This window comes from Ceratotherium simum, chromosome 13, assembly GCF_057802395.1.
Source record: "Ceratotherium simum simum isolate JZ-2026a chromosome 13, ASM5780239v1, whole genome shotgun sequence".
Lineage (NCBI taxonomy): Eukaryota > Metazoa > Chordata > Mammalia > Perissodactyla > Rhinocerotidae > Ceratotherium > Ceratotherium simum.
The window spans coordinates 63,007,782-63,024,078 of NC_141912.1; positions in this window are offsets into that span (position 1 = coordinate 63,007,782).

Here is a 16,297-nt window from a genome sequence, read left to right on the forward strand (position 1 = left end):
AGTGGAGTTTTCAATTTCTTTCTGGAACTTTTTAAAGACTCCAGTTGGAGTATTTCTAATATGACAAAGTCTGGAAGTCCCTTCAGGTCATAAATGAATATTTTAACTTTCCTAAATTTTCACTAAAAACTGTTATAGTCGAAAATTTAAAATTTAATTGACCATTTTTACGTGATGATGCCTTGCATCAGGATGTAAAACCAACCCAAGTCCCAAAGCTCTGTGAGCTTGCTTCCATTGAAGACAGCTGTATTTTGCTCCAGGAAGAGGATTTCTTCCTGTTCCTTGCTCATCACCTGTTAATGCATCATCTATTGTATGCATCTATTGTGCACATCCAGATTTTCCCTGAGAGTAAGGGAAGTGTTAGCAATTATGTTAACTATTTGATGCTGCTAAAATACTTATATATATTTAAAAAACTCTAAAAATTAGCTCCCCTACTGCCTTATTTTAAAAAGTACCTAAGCTCTTAGCTTTTTATCTTAAAATCTGATATTTTGCTAAGCCCAAGCCATATACTCTTGCTTATAGTTTGTGCTTAACTTTTTTTTTAATAAAAATCTGAGCTCCGATCATTTCTTCTCATATGACCCTGCTCCCATAGTTGTTACCCAGTTTTAAAGTCACTGATGTGCCCTGTCCAAATATGTTAAGTCTTGAGTTCACCATAGCAGAGGGCAATACCTTTTTGGCCTCCGTTAGCCCCTCATTTAATCTTAGGGAGCAGTTCAGGCACCCAGAGGCTTTGTCCTCCTGGGTTTAACCACACTACACACTGCAATTCAAGTGAAATGTTTAGTGAATCGCAGGGTCTCTCAGGAATCCAGATGGAGCTGGCATGGAGTCTGGAAGAGAGTGGAATGACACTCTCCGCGTGTTAGCTGCTTGAGGTCTGCCGCACAGAAGTCCTAGAGCTGACCCTCGTCTCCTCCGACTCTAGAGCAGAAGAGGACGGTAAGAAAGAGATTTCACTTTAAAAGCTATAACTGGTAATGAGAGTTAAACAACACATTCTGTTTTGTTTTATCTTTGAGAACGTTCAATAATTTTTAAAGATAAGTCATACTGATGCCACCTACCACATTGTGACATTAGAATATCTGTGATTCGGATGCGGCTATACACGATCATCAGCTTAATAAGGGTAATACAAATGAGTCTATGGATATAAACATTCCAAATGAATGGCAGTGTTACTAAATGGACAGCTTTAAGCCAAATGATTTCACTTAAAGTATTTTTTTTTTAAATAACTGCTAGATCATGGATGAATTAATTGATCTTTTGCTGAAAGCACATTCCATTTTTCGTGATCTGTGGAATTGTTAAATGAGAAGCATTTCCTGCATAGCCAAATGCAGTACACCAAACCACTCATGTCTGTGTGCTTGAGACAGTTTGTCTTAATAGATTCTACTTTTCTCTGCTGTGGCAGGAATAACTCTAAATTCCAAAAACATCTCTAATATAACATCATCATATGTTTTTCTTAAGGCTACATACTGGAGCCATTGCATTACAAAATGATGATTTTATATTTATATATATGTGTGTGTGTGTGTGTGTGTGTGTATATATATATACACTGTAGGCTGTTGCAGATGTTGGAAAAATCTGGATATACCAAGCACTTTAGAAGTGTTTCTTAGAATTATTTTAATACACAAATATATTCACCATAGCTAAAAAATTATAGTCTTCCCTCGAAAGTCCCTAGGAAACAGATAAAAATGTTTAAACATTTATGAGTTACTTTAAATGAAACAGTTGTAGTAACCCATTTGAAGAGAACAAGTAAAAATATAATTACGTTAGCATTAAAAGCAGATATTCTGTGGCCTCATTTACACAGTTGGATTGGGATCATTTAGGTAGACTAGATTATTTTCTTGAATTACCCAGTGGATGATTTCTGACTTGAATAAACTGCCTCAACTTTATCAGTTATTTTCCAGTCTTTTATTTCACTCTGTACTTCACACACATGCACACAACAAAACCTTATTTTAGTCAAGTAGGAGGGCAGCTTACCTAAATTTTACTGCTTTGAGTACAAGAATCACAACTAAAAGAAACCACCTAGTTCAAGGATTATTAACCTGGGACTCTAGGAAGACAGCAAAGGAGATTTTGAGAATGAGTGAAGCTGCAGGGGGAGATATATATACTCATACTTACTGTGTATTAACTTGGGATGTTCTGGGCACCCAAAAAATGACTATCAGCTTCTTATTTTACTAGAAAAATTCAAATAAAACTGTATGTTATCACCATAAGGACATTAAAGGACATTTTTTACATAAAATGTTAACTTTTAAAAATTCAATTGAAAAAATTATAGTATAAAGTACATTTACTTATGACAAAAAGTCACTATGTCGCCTCTATTTTTCTCATTTTATCTCATTCCAATGAAAACTTCATCAGTGCCAATTGCCCTCTCTGAGGACTGATATTTGGGAATCTTTTAATTAACTTGATGTTACATAGCCACACCTGTAAAGATGTGGTGTGTGTGGTTTTGATATCGACATCAAGTTCCTCCCAGAGGTTCACAACCGAGGGTGCCTCTGCTCCCCAGGCCGTCGGCAGTGTCTGGAGATGTTCTTGGTTGTCAAGACAGGGGTGGGGTGCCACCGGCATCTAGTGGGAAGAGGACAGGGAGGCTACTAAACAACTTGCACTTGAGGACAGTCCCCACAACAAGGAATTATCCGGTCCAAAATGTCAATAGTGACGAGGTCATGAACCTTTTTTTTTCAATGAGGAAGATCAGCCCTGAGCTAACACCTGTTGCCAATCCTCCTCTTTTTACTGAGGAAGATTGCCGTGGGCTAACATCCGTGCCCATCTTCCTTTACTCTATATGGGACGCCGCCACAGCATTGCTTGACAAGCGGTGCATGGGTGCACGCCTGGGATCAGAACCTGAGAACCTCGGGCCACTGAAGCAGAAGCCACGAACTTAACCACTACTCCACCGGGCTGGCCCCCTGAACCCTTTGTAAAGTTTAACCTAAGGAACTGGTGAGACCACATGTCAAATTGCCTAAGAGAGTAACAGCTTCTGTTCTGACTGAGCCTAAATTTCTCTGCTTTCGATTCTACTAAAACCTTCGTCTACTGCTGATTCCCCTATATGTGGCAATTATGCGTTTCAGGGACTCCTGCCATGTTATTATTAGCAGGAAGTTCCTCTTTTTTGCTTATGTATTAGTGCAGAGTTCCCTTTAAGTAAAACTTCTGTCCACGGTATCCTAGGGAGACTTTGCTTCTTTCTGGGATGTTCCTGGCTGTTCACTATGCTGTACTTGCTACTACTAGGTGCTTATTCATTCATTCTCCCCAAAATAATATGCTCTGAATACGTCTGTGTTTACCAAATAGGGGTCTGGATGAAAAGAGACTCCTTCATCCCCACAAGGCAGGGATGTGGTCTTCATCACCAGTGTGATGTGATGCCCTATGCTGGGGAGACGTGGTCCACAGGCGGATTCTCCTAACCCCTCCTTGCCCCCATCACATACGCTGAGCTAAGTAAATGAGGCTTCATGACGTCACCACAGAGGTTACATGTGGAATACGCAGTATTTTTCAGTTCTTGTTTCTTTATGTGAATATTTATAGCTCCTGCATATCCATAAAGAACAGGCAGGAAAAACAGAGTAATTTCAAATGTAGAAAATACTTTTAAATCAATTTTGTAAATCTTATTGTTAGATTAAACACATCGGTCTTTTGCACCTGAACATATTAGTAATAGTATTTCCCATGAAAAATCAACTCCTACTGGTCTCCCTCCAGATACTATTTTAACTTTTTTTTAGAGATACCCATTTGCAGAGGAATGTGTGTAAATGTATTTCCCTCCATTGTGGTGCAGAATTCCCTGTAAATCATTCTGTATACATCTGTAATTTTTAAATGTATCTCATATATTAAGTTGTTCTATTAATCTCCCTTATTTTTCGGTTTTGATTGCTTTTGGCTTTTATATTCTATGAAACACATGTATTATTTATTGTTCACCTGGAGGGTTGTAACTGGATGCAGAATAACTAAAAAATAAAAACCAAAAAACATTTGTTCGAATCCATAAAATGTTCACCAAGAAAATAGTATCCTCAAAATGAACCCTCTAAAGTTATTTATACGCTGAAGCATGAATAACCTCCATCAGATCTCATGTATTGATGCTCCTGTTTATGTCTTGTACAGTGAGAGGGGCGTCCAGTTTAGTGCAGCGTGTATCGGGGACTTTACACGCAGAGTGATGAACAGAGAGACAACAGTCTTCACAGCTATGAATTCAGCATCTAGCGTAAAAGAAGAAAAAGTTGTGCTCTCTAGACTAATATTTTTTTCTGTGACTTAGATCCCTAAGAAAAGTTGCTTTTATTTTAAGAGAGAGAGAGAAAGAAAGATAAAAACTAAATTCTCCCACTTTTTAATTAGTAACTGGGAAGCTTTTACTCAAGTAAAACAGTTGACTTTCTCCTGTGTTAAGTGCTTTGGGCTGTATGGGCCCACGGGAACGTAAGCAGATCTGTCCTCAATCACACATTGACTTCTAATCTCAGAGAAGATAAGGCCCTGATACTAGTCCAATTGCTAGGAGTTTTTCAAAATTTATATAATAATTCCAGAAAGATAATTACTGTTAAATTTTTGGCCTTTGAAAGCCTTTAAGTTCAATTTTCTTCTTAGAAAAAGTGTAGATTTAATGAAAGGAAGGAAAGAAGGAAGGAAGAGAGAGAGGGAGGGAGGCGGGAGGCAGAGAGGAAGGCAGGAAGGCAGGAAGAAACAGGCTTACTAAGACCCAGCTGCATGCCTGGATAGCGTCCCCAGACGCGTGGAGAGCACCGATGAGCCGTTATGATCCTGGAAACAGGAGACAGAGCATTTCCCAAATCAAAGTCAGATGTCTTTTCTTTCATTGTTCCCAGATTACTAGCAGCTCGGATCCTACCCCTTTTTAGTGGTTCCTATGACCTCCAACAGCTCCCTGGATGTAACCTAAGATGCTTGCAGAGTGAAAACCTGCTTCAATGAGTAGTTTGGTTCCCTCGGGGGTGATGCAGACAGCACGTATAGATCTTGCTCTTTAAAGCTCTATAATACAGTAAAATGAAATTTTGCCTACAAGGTTTTTTAAAACAAGGTCATCCCTTTGTTTTGACTTAGAAGGTTTTGTGAGAACCAGAGATCATTAGGGCTGTGAGTGCAAGCCCAGGTACAGTCAGCGTCATATGCGTGGACTCCTGGACACGGGCCAGAGAGGGACATGCGTGAGGCTGAGCTGAGCTGACACCAAACCGTGGGGGTTCCATCTGCCATTCATGTCTTCCTTATAAAAGTAGACTATGAGAGAAATTAACTTCTATTTACCATACTCTACGAGAAACATTTGTATGGTACTCCCTATGAGCAGGGTAATCGTCTAAACGATTTTTGTATATAAACATATTTAACCTCATAAAGGCCTATAAGACAGTATCATCCCCATTTTACACAAAAGAAAATGAAGCCCAGAGAATTAAAACTGTGTGCGGTGTCACTAAGCAAGTGGGGGTAGAATGTGATGTGAACCCAGACGGTCCACTCCAGCAGGATGCACGGTGCCTCCTGATATAATATGTTAAGAATCCCGAGCTTAAAAATATTCAGATACAAAATTTGCATAGTCGGTCAGGTTGAAGCCTTCACGTAAGAATCACTTTAATTTGCTGTAGTGAACTAGGTAAAGTGATCCCAAACAGCAAACACATTTCATGAAATTCTTATAAATAGGGTTAAATAAACCAGTATGCTGAGTACCTTAGAATAAGCCTGCAAAGATATTTCAAACGTGTATTTTTGTACATATTTAATGTTTTTCATGTACATCTGAAACTCTTTTCAAGAAATACCAACTTGTGTCTATAATGGGTTTTAGCTTTTAAGAAGCGTCCATCAAAATCCATGGCGTCAGGGATCAGAGGTCTCGGGCTTTGTGATTGAGGCCAGTTCCCTGGGCTGACCAGGAGCCAGGGCGTTCGTGTCACCATGAATAGAAGGTGGTGTCAGGGGACGGATCACTGAGCGTGGGGCTGCAGAGGTAGGGTAGTGGAGCCCAAAAGGAAATAGAGCTTCAGTAATTTTGTAGTGATTACTCGGTAGAAAGGAGTCTACCTGGCGCCACATCTGATTTATGGAACAGATTGGATTTGGAATGAGAGTCCAGATATAACTGACCTCTTCCAGAGGAACTCGTAATCTTTTTCTGATATACTTTGTGTATGGGCTCATGAATAAATTATCACTGTGCAGTTTTTCCTTTTACTCTGGAGCTCATTCTTATGTGTAGATTTATTCAAATTTCTCTATAAGAATAGACATAGAATCCAAAGTGCAATTCATTTCATTCTTTTCTCCTCTTTTCCTATTGTATATTTTGTTAAACAAAGGCATCGTGTTATATTGTATATTCGTTCTCACGACAACAGTTTCACCAGGAAACCTACGCTCTGTATGAACTCATTTCCATGGTTTTCTCAAAATGAAACTTTTAAAGCGCTCAGATGTTTTCCTCAAAAAAACTAACAAATAAAGAAGCTGCTGCCCTCTGGGGGCCGCCTGGTGGCGCAGTGGTTAAGTGCGCACTGCACTGCGGCGGCCTGGGGTTCGCAGGTTTGGAACCCTGGGCACACACTGACGGACTGCTTGTGAAGCCACGCTGTGGCGGCGTCCCATGTAAAGTGGAGGAAGATGGGCATGGATGTTAGCCCAGGGCCCGTCTTCCTCAGCAAAAAGAGGAGGATTGGCATCGGATGTTAGCCCAGGGCCAATCTTCCTCAGCAAAAAAAACACAAAAAAGCTTCTGACCTCTGTAAGGAAGACAGCGTAACCTATGTTGGGGCACGCACGTATGAAATTCAGCTACCTTGAACTTTACAGAGTCCAAATGTTGCAGGTATACTGAAATTCTGTTTCATTCAGTTGAAAGAAATGGGTCTTTTTTTTTTTTTTTTTTTGTGAGGAGATCAGCCCTGTGCTGACATCTGCCAATCCTCCTCTTTTTTTGCTGAGGAAGACCTGCCCCCGGCCAACATCCATGCCCATCCTCCTCCACTCTACATGGGACGCCGCCACAGCATGGCCTGCCAAGCAGTGCGTCAGTGCGCGCCCGGGATCCTAACTGGCGAACCCAGGGCCGCCACAGCGAGCACGCACACCCAACCGCTTGCGCCACCAGGCCGGCCTAGAAATGGGTCTTAACTATAAAATTGTTATAATATTTGCTGAAATGAAATTTAGCCCATGCAATATATCAAGAGAAGCTAATTTTCATCGGGCAAAGTAGATGTGAAAAAACTATTTTATATAGCTCTACTTAGACGACTACCTTAAACAAGTTATTCTTTTTTTCTCAGTAAATCATAGCTATTTTTTTATTGATGTCATAGTAGTTTATAACATTGTGAGATTCCAGTTGTACATTATTATTTGTCAGTCACCATATAAATGCACCCCCTTCACCCCTTGTGCCCACCCCCCAACTTCCTTCCTTCTGGTAACCACCACTGTTCTCTCCGTCCGTGTGTTAGTTCATATTCCACATATGAGAGAAGTCGTACAGTGTTTGTCTTTCACTGTCTGGCTTATTTCACTTAACATAATACCCTCAAGGTCCATCCATGTTACTACAAATGGGACAATTTTGTCTTTTTTTATGGCTGAGCAGTATTCCATTGTATATGTATACCACATCTTCTTTATCCGATCATCTGTTGATGGACACTTGGGCTGCTTCCACGTCTTGGCTATAGTGAATAATGCTGCAATGAACATACGGGTGCATAAGCCTCTTTGGATTGTTGATTTCAAGTTCTTTGGATAAATACCCAGAAGTGGGATAGCTGGATCATAAGGTATTTCTATTTTTAAGTTTTTGAGGAATCTCCATACTATTTTCCATAGAGGCTGCACCAGTTTGCATCCCCACCAGCAGTGTATGAGGGTCCCCTTTTCTCCACATCCTCTGCAACATTTGTTATTTTTTGTCTTGGTGATTATAGCCATTCTCACAGGTGTAAGGTGATATCTCAGTGTAGTTTCAATTTGCATTTCCCTGATTATTAGTGATGTTGAACATCTTTTCATATACCTATTGGCCATCTGTATATCTTCCTTGGAAAAATGTCTGTTCATATCCTCTGTCCATTTTTTGATTGGGTTATTTGTTTTTATGTTGTTCAGATGTGTGAGTTCTTTATATATATGGAGATTAACCCCTTGTCAGATATGTGGCTTGCAAATATTTTCTCCCAGCTGGTGGATTGTCTTTTCATTTTTATCCTGGTTTTGTTTGCCTTGCAGAAGCTCTTTAGTATGATGAAGTCCCACTTGTTTATTTTTTCTTTTTAAACAAGTTGTTTTTATAAATTTCATTATACACATCATAGCTAGAGTGTGTGGTTGTCAGTCAAGTAAAATGTCCTTATCTTCTGTCTCCATAATCGTATTTTCTTAAATTATGGATTAAGGGAAAAAAATGTCTCATTTGACAATAAAATTTTGGAAATTTATTAATTATGACAAATTTATGGCTTTTATCCAATTAAAAAATCTTTCATCATCTCCCAAGTTGGCTAAAAGATTTTGTGTGTGTGTGTGAGGAAGATCAGCCCTGAGCCAACATCCATGCTAATCCTCCTCTTTTTGCTGAGGAAGACTGGCTCTGAGCTAACATTTATTGCCAATCCTCCTCCTTTTTTGTCCCCAAAGCCCCAGTAGGTAGTTGTATGTCATAGTTGCACATCCTTGTAGTTGCTGTATGTGGGACGCGACCTCAGCATGGCCGGAGAAGCGGTGCGTCTGTGCACGCCCGGGATCCGAACCCGGGCCGCCAGTAGAGGAGCGCAAGCACTTAACCACTAAGCCACGGGGCCGGCCCTGGCTAAAAGATTTTAACCAGTCTTTCCCACAGCTGAGTTCCATCCTGGGGTGACCGTGGAAGCTGTGGGAAGGGTGATTCCATGGCTCCTCGTGCGTCTGCACTCAGAAGAGCTCTCTTTGTCCTCTGTATATCCAAGTGAGTTTGTGCAAAATATGTTTATAATCATACAGTGGCACATATTCAGGCAGAAGCATTTGTGGTGAAGAGTTACCAGGTGGTGACCGTGGGAGAACTTGTAGGCAAACTAACAGTTAGGAACTATCTCTCAAGGCTTTCATGGTGCTGTCATTAACATTTAAAATATACATGCAGATGCCAGCACTAAATAATAATCCGTTATGAAGTTGGAATTTTTGTTTGTATCTTAGATTCCCTGAAACTCCATATTTTAATTTGTTAAAGGTCTAGGAGAGAGCATAAATTCTGGTTGTTAAATTTTAGTTTCGAATTTTGCGTTTGTTTTTATTAGATTTCTCGCAGCCTTTAGATAAAAAAATGTCTAAACAAAATAAAATTGTTCTGTGAAGAATATTCTACTCTTTTCTATAATATAATAAAGAAAACATTTGGAAACTCCTAACCAACTGCATCTGTGGTTAAGGAACCAAAGAATAATACTGGAAACATAATATTTGTTTCAGTAAAAACTTCCCCAGTTGCTCAATAATTCAATCTTTTATTTTTTTATCCTTCTATTTTCTGGCAGTTGACTTTTCTGAAAATTTCTAGGAAAAACTTGTATTTAAACAAGTTATTTGTGGCCTGCCTCAAACAAGTTTAAGTAAATATGCGTATTTTGTCTTACTGTTTCATTATCTATCTATTTTCATCTAAAAGATATCTTTCTTTTAAAATACATTCTTATTGGGAGATGCCAAATATCATGACCAAGATATGAATTTTTTATGGTTCTGATAACATGTGGAAAGTGAACTTGTTTTAATGTTGTGGCTTATATCAAATGACTTAGGAATTGCTCCTCAAATAAGTGAAGTAGGAAGTTAGTCAATACTGATGGTGGTAGTAAGTGATATAGGAATGGATATATAGTGGATGTAATCTGTGCACCACCAACTCTGGATGGTAAGAAATGTCTCATTGGGCCGGCCCCGTGGCGTAGCGGGCAAGTGCGCACGCTCCGCTACTGGTGGCCCGGGTTCAGATCCCAGGCGCACACCGACACACCGCTTCTCCGGCCATGCTGAGGCCGCGTCCCACATACAGCAACTAGAAGGTTGTGCAACTATGACATACATCTATCTACTTGGGCTTTGGGGAAAAAAAAGGAGGAGGATTGGCAATAGATGTTAGCTCAGAGCCAGTCTTCCTCAGCAAAAAGAGGAGGATTAGCATGGATGTTAGCTCAGGGCTGATCTTCCTCACAAAAAAAAAAAAAAGAAAGAAACGTCTCATCATTCATTTTCCTCAAAATCAAATTTAATCTGATTCCAGACCCTTATCTTACCGAGGCCGCTGGAATTTCAGTCTACCATTATTATACATGTATTATTCTCTTTCTCCCACCCTGCCCTCCTCCTCATCACAGTCTCTAAAGGTCCCCGGGATCTACTGAGGACATCTGGGGACTTCCGCTGATGTTGGCTTGACTTTTGCTTCATGGATGAGTAGCAGTGTCTCTGCTACTTCGTTTGCCCTCCTGGTCATGGAAATCCTTCCCGCTGTTGATCTGGGCACTCTGGGGTACTATGCGGCCATTCTCCTTAACTTCCTCCCTGTTCTGGCTGTGTTGTGAGGGAGCATTCCTCAGGCCTGTGCAGCCTTCTCTCTCCTTCTTACTTTTGAGGAATCTCTTGCTCTCTAGTCCACACTCATAGTTCATCTCTCTCTCTTACCCCTACCCTCACTCCCAGCCTCATTCCTGCCAGACCTTCAGTTCTTCCTCAATGAGTTTAGACTTTTATAAAGGAAAAGCCTATGATGGAGATCTTTTATGGATGAGAAAACGGAGGACAGGACAGGTTGAGTAGCAGGCCTGAGGTCACACAGCTGGTAAGCGGCAGAACCTAGATCTGAACGCACTTTAGCTCTAGGGACATCCGAGCTTGTTGGAGGAGGAAGAAAAAAATACCAGAAGAACAAGAAAAAAGTCAACCTCTCAGCAAACTATCTTGCTATATCAGGGTTTCTCAACCTTGACACCACTGACGTTTTAAGTTGGATAATTCTTTTCATGGGAGGCTGTCCTGTGGTGTTGTAGGATGTTTATCAGTATCCCTGAGCTTTACCCACTAGGTGCCACTAGCAGCCTCTCAGTTATGACAATCAGAAATATCTGTAGTCATTGCCAAATGTTCCCTGGGAGGCAAAATCACCTCTAGTGGAGAAACACTTCTCTAGTAGATGCATATACAGTTATTTGCATGATCAATGTACACTTTTATTTGTTGAACATAAAAAGTTAGCCTAATCTTTTAACTCTTATTCAAGTCTCTCATGATAAGGTGTCGTCAGATTAGAGCAGTCCGGTCACCTGGAATGCTAGTTTGTTGTACTACTGACAGTGAGCTGCCACCTAACTCTAAGGTCCATGTGTATGTTCCACGCCACAGCTGTTAAAATAATCTAAGCTCGGCTTTACCATCCATCAGCCTCTTAACATACACCAGTTCTCCTTGCAACATTGCAGATCAGTTTGCGGAAAATCATGTACTTCGTATACTTTATTTTCTTGAATAAAAAGTTGATTATTTTCCTAGTTGCTAAATATACTATTAAATTAATTAATAAATACAGAATGAAGTAATCTTTGGCTAGAGAACATGAAAATAGTCATTTTTTAAAAAACACAGATTACCATGATCCCATTAAGAAATAGACTTCAAAAAAGCTTTTTTCTTTTTTTTGTAAGGAGATCAGCCCTGAGCTAACATCCTATGCCAATCCTCCTCTTTTTTCTGAGGAAGCTTGGCCCTGAGCTAACATCTGTGCCCATCTTCCTCTGCTTTATATGGCACGCCCGGCGAACCCCGGGCCACCGCAGTGGAGCGCGCGCATTTAACTGCTTGCGCCACCGGGCCGGCCCCAAAAGCTTTTTTCTTAACCAGACTATCTGAACCAAGCACATCTGCACAAGTTAAACATTTTGTCAAAATAATAAGAACCGAAGGACATTATTTTATAACAATGGACATTATTTTATAACAATGATCGAGCTTGATAATAATTTTGTTACTTTTTATGCTTGTTAACATTTTTTACATTTCACCTTTTTACAATTTTTACATCATTTTGCCGCTGTTACTGTTCCTTGGCTGAGGTACGCCTGTCTGGCCATGGCCTTTCGGGCGTATGGCGGTAGGGAGGTGTAAATTGCATTAACTGAATGGTGCTGTGCACAGTCCAACAGGCTGAGGGTGAAGTCATACTTCTGCCACCTACTACTTTTATTGGGCCTTATTTTTCCTCTCCCAACTAGCACTAAAAATGTGACAAAATGCATTTGTGTTCCTTCCTCCCTCCCGAGAGAAAGTAAATCACCTTTTGAAGCATATCTAAGCACAAGCTTTGGTTCCTCTGTCAACTTATTTCAATTATCATCACTGGTCAGAGCCATTTGTTGGCTGGGAGAATTCAATGGATTCAGCAGTTTTCCAGAGGCTTTGCTAGTATTCTACATTGTGAAGCTAGAAAAGGCACTTTCCTCAAGGGACTTCTGTTGTAGAGGAGTATGGTTCTGGAAAACACTCGTCATGAATTATTCGTTCGCACCTGCACTATTTGTTAGTGTAGAAATGACCGGTGTGCTAGTGGCCATGTAAAAGTAAAGCAGAGTGTCTAAATAGCTGATGGGAAACCACATCAGGATGTCAGTGTGCTTCGAGTCTGCCACGAGGGAAGCACACGGTGTAGCTGTGGACCCTGCACATATCCAGTGTGAAAACCTTCCTATCAGAAAAAAAACAAAATGGAGGTAATTTTGACCCAGTCCCATTACCTCACTTGAACATAAATCTGGCCCGATTCTCCAGTCTCTCAAAACTTGTATTACTTCCTCAAGGATCCTCATGCCACTATTATACACAAATCTGTTCAATAATTATCTTCATCAAAGAGTGTCTAAATAAATCCGTGTTCTTTCTAAATGGCAAAACAATAGCCTATGACTGATCTTTGTAACCTTCTGTAAGAAAATTACCTGGTGTGTATAACTGTGCTGTTTTTATTAATTAGGCTTTTTTTTATAGCAAAAACCTTAGATACATTTACGCTTAGGTACATGAGCAAGAGATTTTAAAATCCAGGTTTCCTAAAATTGATGTCTCTTTTTTTAGTACATTGAATTTACATGTAAAGATCACTTTCAAACATACAGTCTTTTAATATGACATTAAATATACTTTATAATGCATGAAATCATTTATTTAACAAATATTTATTGTGTCTAACATGTGGTAAGGATTGGGAATCTCAGCTCCAGGTCACTGGGGCTCTTGGGTCTCCTCCTTTAGGAGGGACTGTAAATGCTAGACTTGGCCAAGAGACCTCTTAACACTGCAGTTCCTCCACCATGGAGACTGAGTACATGGAGCTGCTGGGTGCTTTCCTGAGCTGTCAGATCAACACGGCGCAGGTATACATGTGGGATAAGACATCACAGGAATCTGGGGTCTAGTGTCAGCTCGATCTATAACTGATACTTTCAACATGGAAATGGCTATGCTATGATTGCCTTCATTTTTTTTTTTAATTATGTGAACTATTCTAACATTTCTGAGGCTGTGGTATCAACTCTGGAATAGCTCCCGTGCTTAGTAATGAGATTAAAACATTCCAGGTGTTGAGTTAAAGACGGAATAAGGCCATATTTTGGACGTAATGTTCCTACGAGTAGTGAGCAATTGAAGATTGCTTAGTCACTCTGTGTTGAAAAGGAAAAAAAGTCACCAGAATTTAGATAGGTAATTTCTGTAGAAAAACAGAACTTACTATAAAGAAATTTGTCTCGTGTTGATGAAATCTCATTGATTGTGGTGGAATTTATTTTGATAATGAGTATGTAATTAAGGCCTTAACATTTCTCTTGAAATTTGTTTCATCCTTATCTTTTCCTTTTTTCTGATTAAAGTGGTAGAAGACAAGAAGTTATTTTTAAAATAAACAATAATTTTAAAAAGCTATTTATTTTGTACATAATACAAAGCCCATCAAAAGTGGTAAAGTATAAATATTTAGTACATAATTTTCAGGCTCTTGATAGTACCAGGGGTGTGTAAAGAAAGCAGGAAAATTAACAGTCTTCTTAAAGGTGATATTTCTTATCTTCGGTTTACGTATAGTGAACATTTTGAAATCTTGTTCTGCAGCTTCTCAGTGGAATCTGCGTGATTAGACTTCCCATTTGTTGGAGGTTGGAAACATTCAACCTCACAAAGACAGAATACATTTAGGAAAATTTTCTTGAAAATATATTATGTTTTTTTTATCATTATTCAGGATATCAAATGGATTTGGTTTCTTTCATGATTTGGTTTTTAATGAAATAATATTGTGGTATAAAGATATTTTCTTTTATCACCAAATAGGATGCTCTTCACATAGAAACACTGTTAGAATCATATCTCATTTCAGCACATTAGAGTCCTTGAGGGACCTTCCACATAAGCAAGGGTTGAAACATATTCAGTGGTGTTTTGCTTTCCAGCATATATTTCCATTCCTTCTGGGGAGAACAGTACAACTGTTCTTAGCAAAACCACTCATTCCTCCCTATAAAGCCATGTGTTTTGTGTAAGTTTGACCTCATTCCTAACCAAGCAGTGGGACATGTTGACTGACCTAAATCATGGCCACCTAATAGTTTTAGGATAGGCACATGACCTAAGGCTGTCCAATAAAATCACACCTCATGGCTTTTTCTGGAACAGCTTGTCTCCCTTTTTGTGGCCTGAATAAGACAGTGTGCAGCCCTGCTTGCTGCCTGCAGCCATCTTGTGACCATGGGGAGGCAGCATTGGGATAAAACTATCATGTGGGGAAGCAGCATGCAGAAACGGGAAGAATAAAAGCTTTTCCTTGGTGACATCCTGGAGCTTCTGACTCAGGCCACAGCTGAACTTCGCACTAAAGCTGGATTCTTCAGCTAAGTAACTCAATGTGTTTGTCTAATTGTTTTGTCAGTTTGAGTTGAGTTTTCTGTGACATGAAACCAAGATAATTGCAATTGATGCAATGAAATATTTTTAATGAAAATGTCATTTCCCTTCAGGCTTGTGAAAAGCAGAAGAAACAAAGCAATCAAACACGTATGAGCCGTCAGGCTCTAAAACCCATGATACCTTTGGTAGAAAGCGTGAAAGAATGATTTTCCTGTTGGGTGGCCTATTGGGTGTGTGTTGGGGCATCGGTCATTTTCAGTTGTAGTCAGTTATAGTTCCAATGGTTTGGAATCCTTTCATGGGCAGAAATTTATCTAATCATTTGGGGACAGGAATCTCCTGATTGCAGATGGGCTCTGTGACATTTAGGGAATAGAACAAACTACTGTAACAGACAGACCTAAGAATCCACGGGCTTGAACAAGGAAAAAGTTTCCTTTTCTCTTCCTACCAGTCCATGGGTAGGCAGGCAGACCAGAGAGGGTATGTGGCTTTGGTCCACACACGGTCCCCTGAGGAGTACTACTTTGTCATCCTCTACTTGGCTTCCTTCTCTGGGTCAAAGGCGGATGCTCCACTAGTAACCCTTTCCTGGCCAGCAGAAAGGGGAAAAGAGAAGAGGAGGGTCAACAGTGCCCTGTATAAAGTGTGACTTGTTCATATCACTTCCACTCACATCCCCTTGACAAAAACTTAGTCAAACCATGTGTCCCACCAGGTTGCAATAAAGTCTGGGAAAATGTAGTCTCTAAAACTTTCTAGGACTCTAATACTATAGAGATGAGAGCACAGGGGACAATTTAAGGATGCGTATTTCTCCATGTTTCCATAACATTAATACCAGAATGTATTCTTCTTATACATATCTACATACCCATATGTGTATGTGTGTAAGTGTATATTATGTATATTATATACATGTATATTATGTATATTATATACATAATAATACATATATACACACATATATGCATCTCCCTCCAGTTACTCTCCAGAGAAATACTTTCTAAAATTCTTATGTGACTTTACAAATTAATGGAAATTTAACTTCTAAAAAAAACTGAAGTTATAATTAGTAACCACAATAGAATGCAGAATTCCAATTCCTTTATAATTGTAAGTAAATTAAGTGAGAAAGCAAATTTTCATTTCAATAGATTGTAAATATTTATATGAAATGACTAAATATATTAACATATTACCTACATTCAGAAATTTATATTATTTGTTACAACATTTC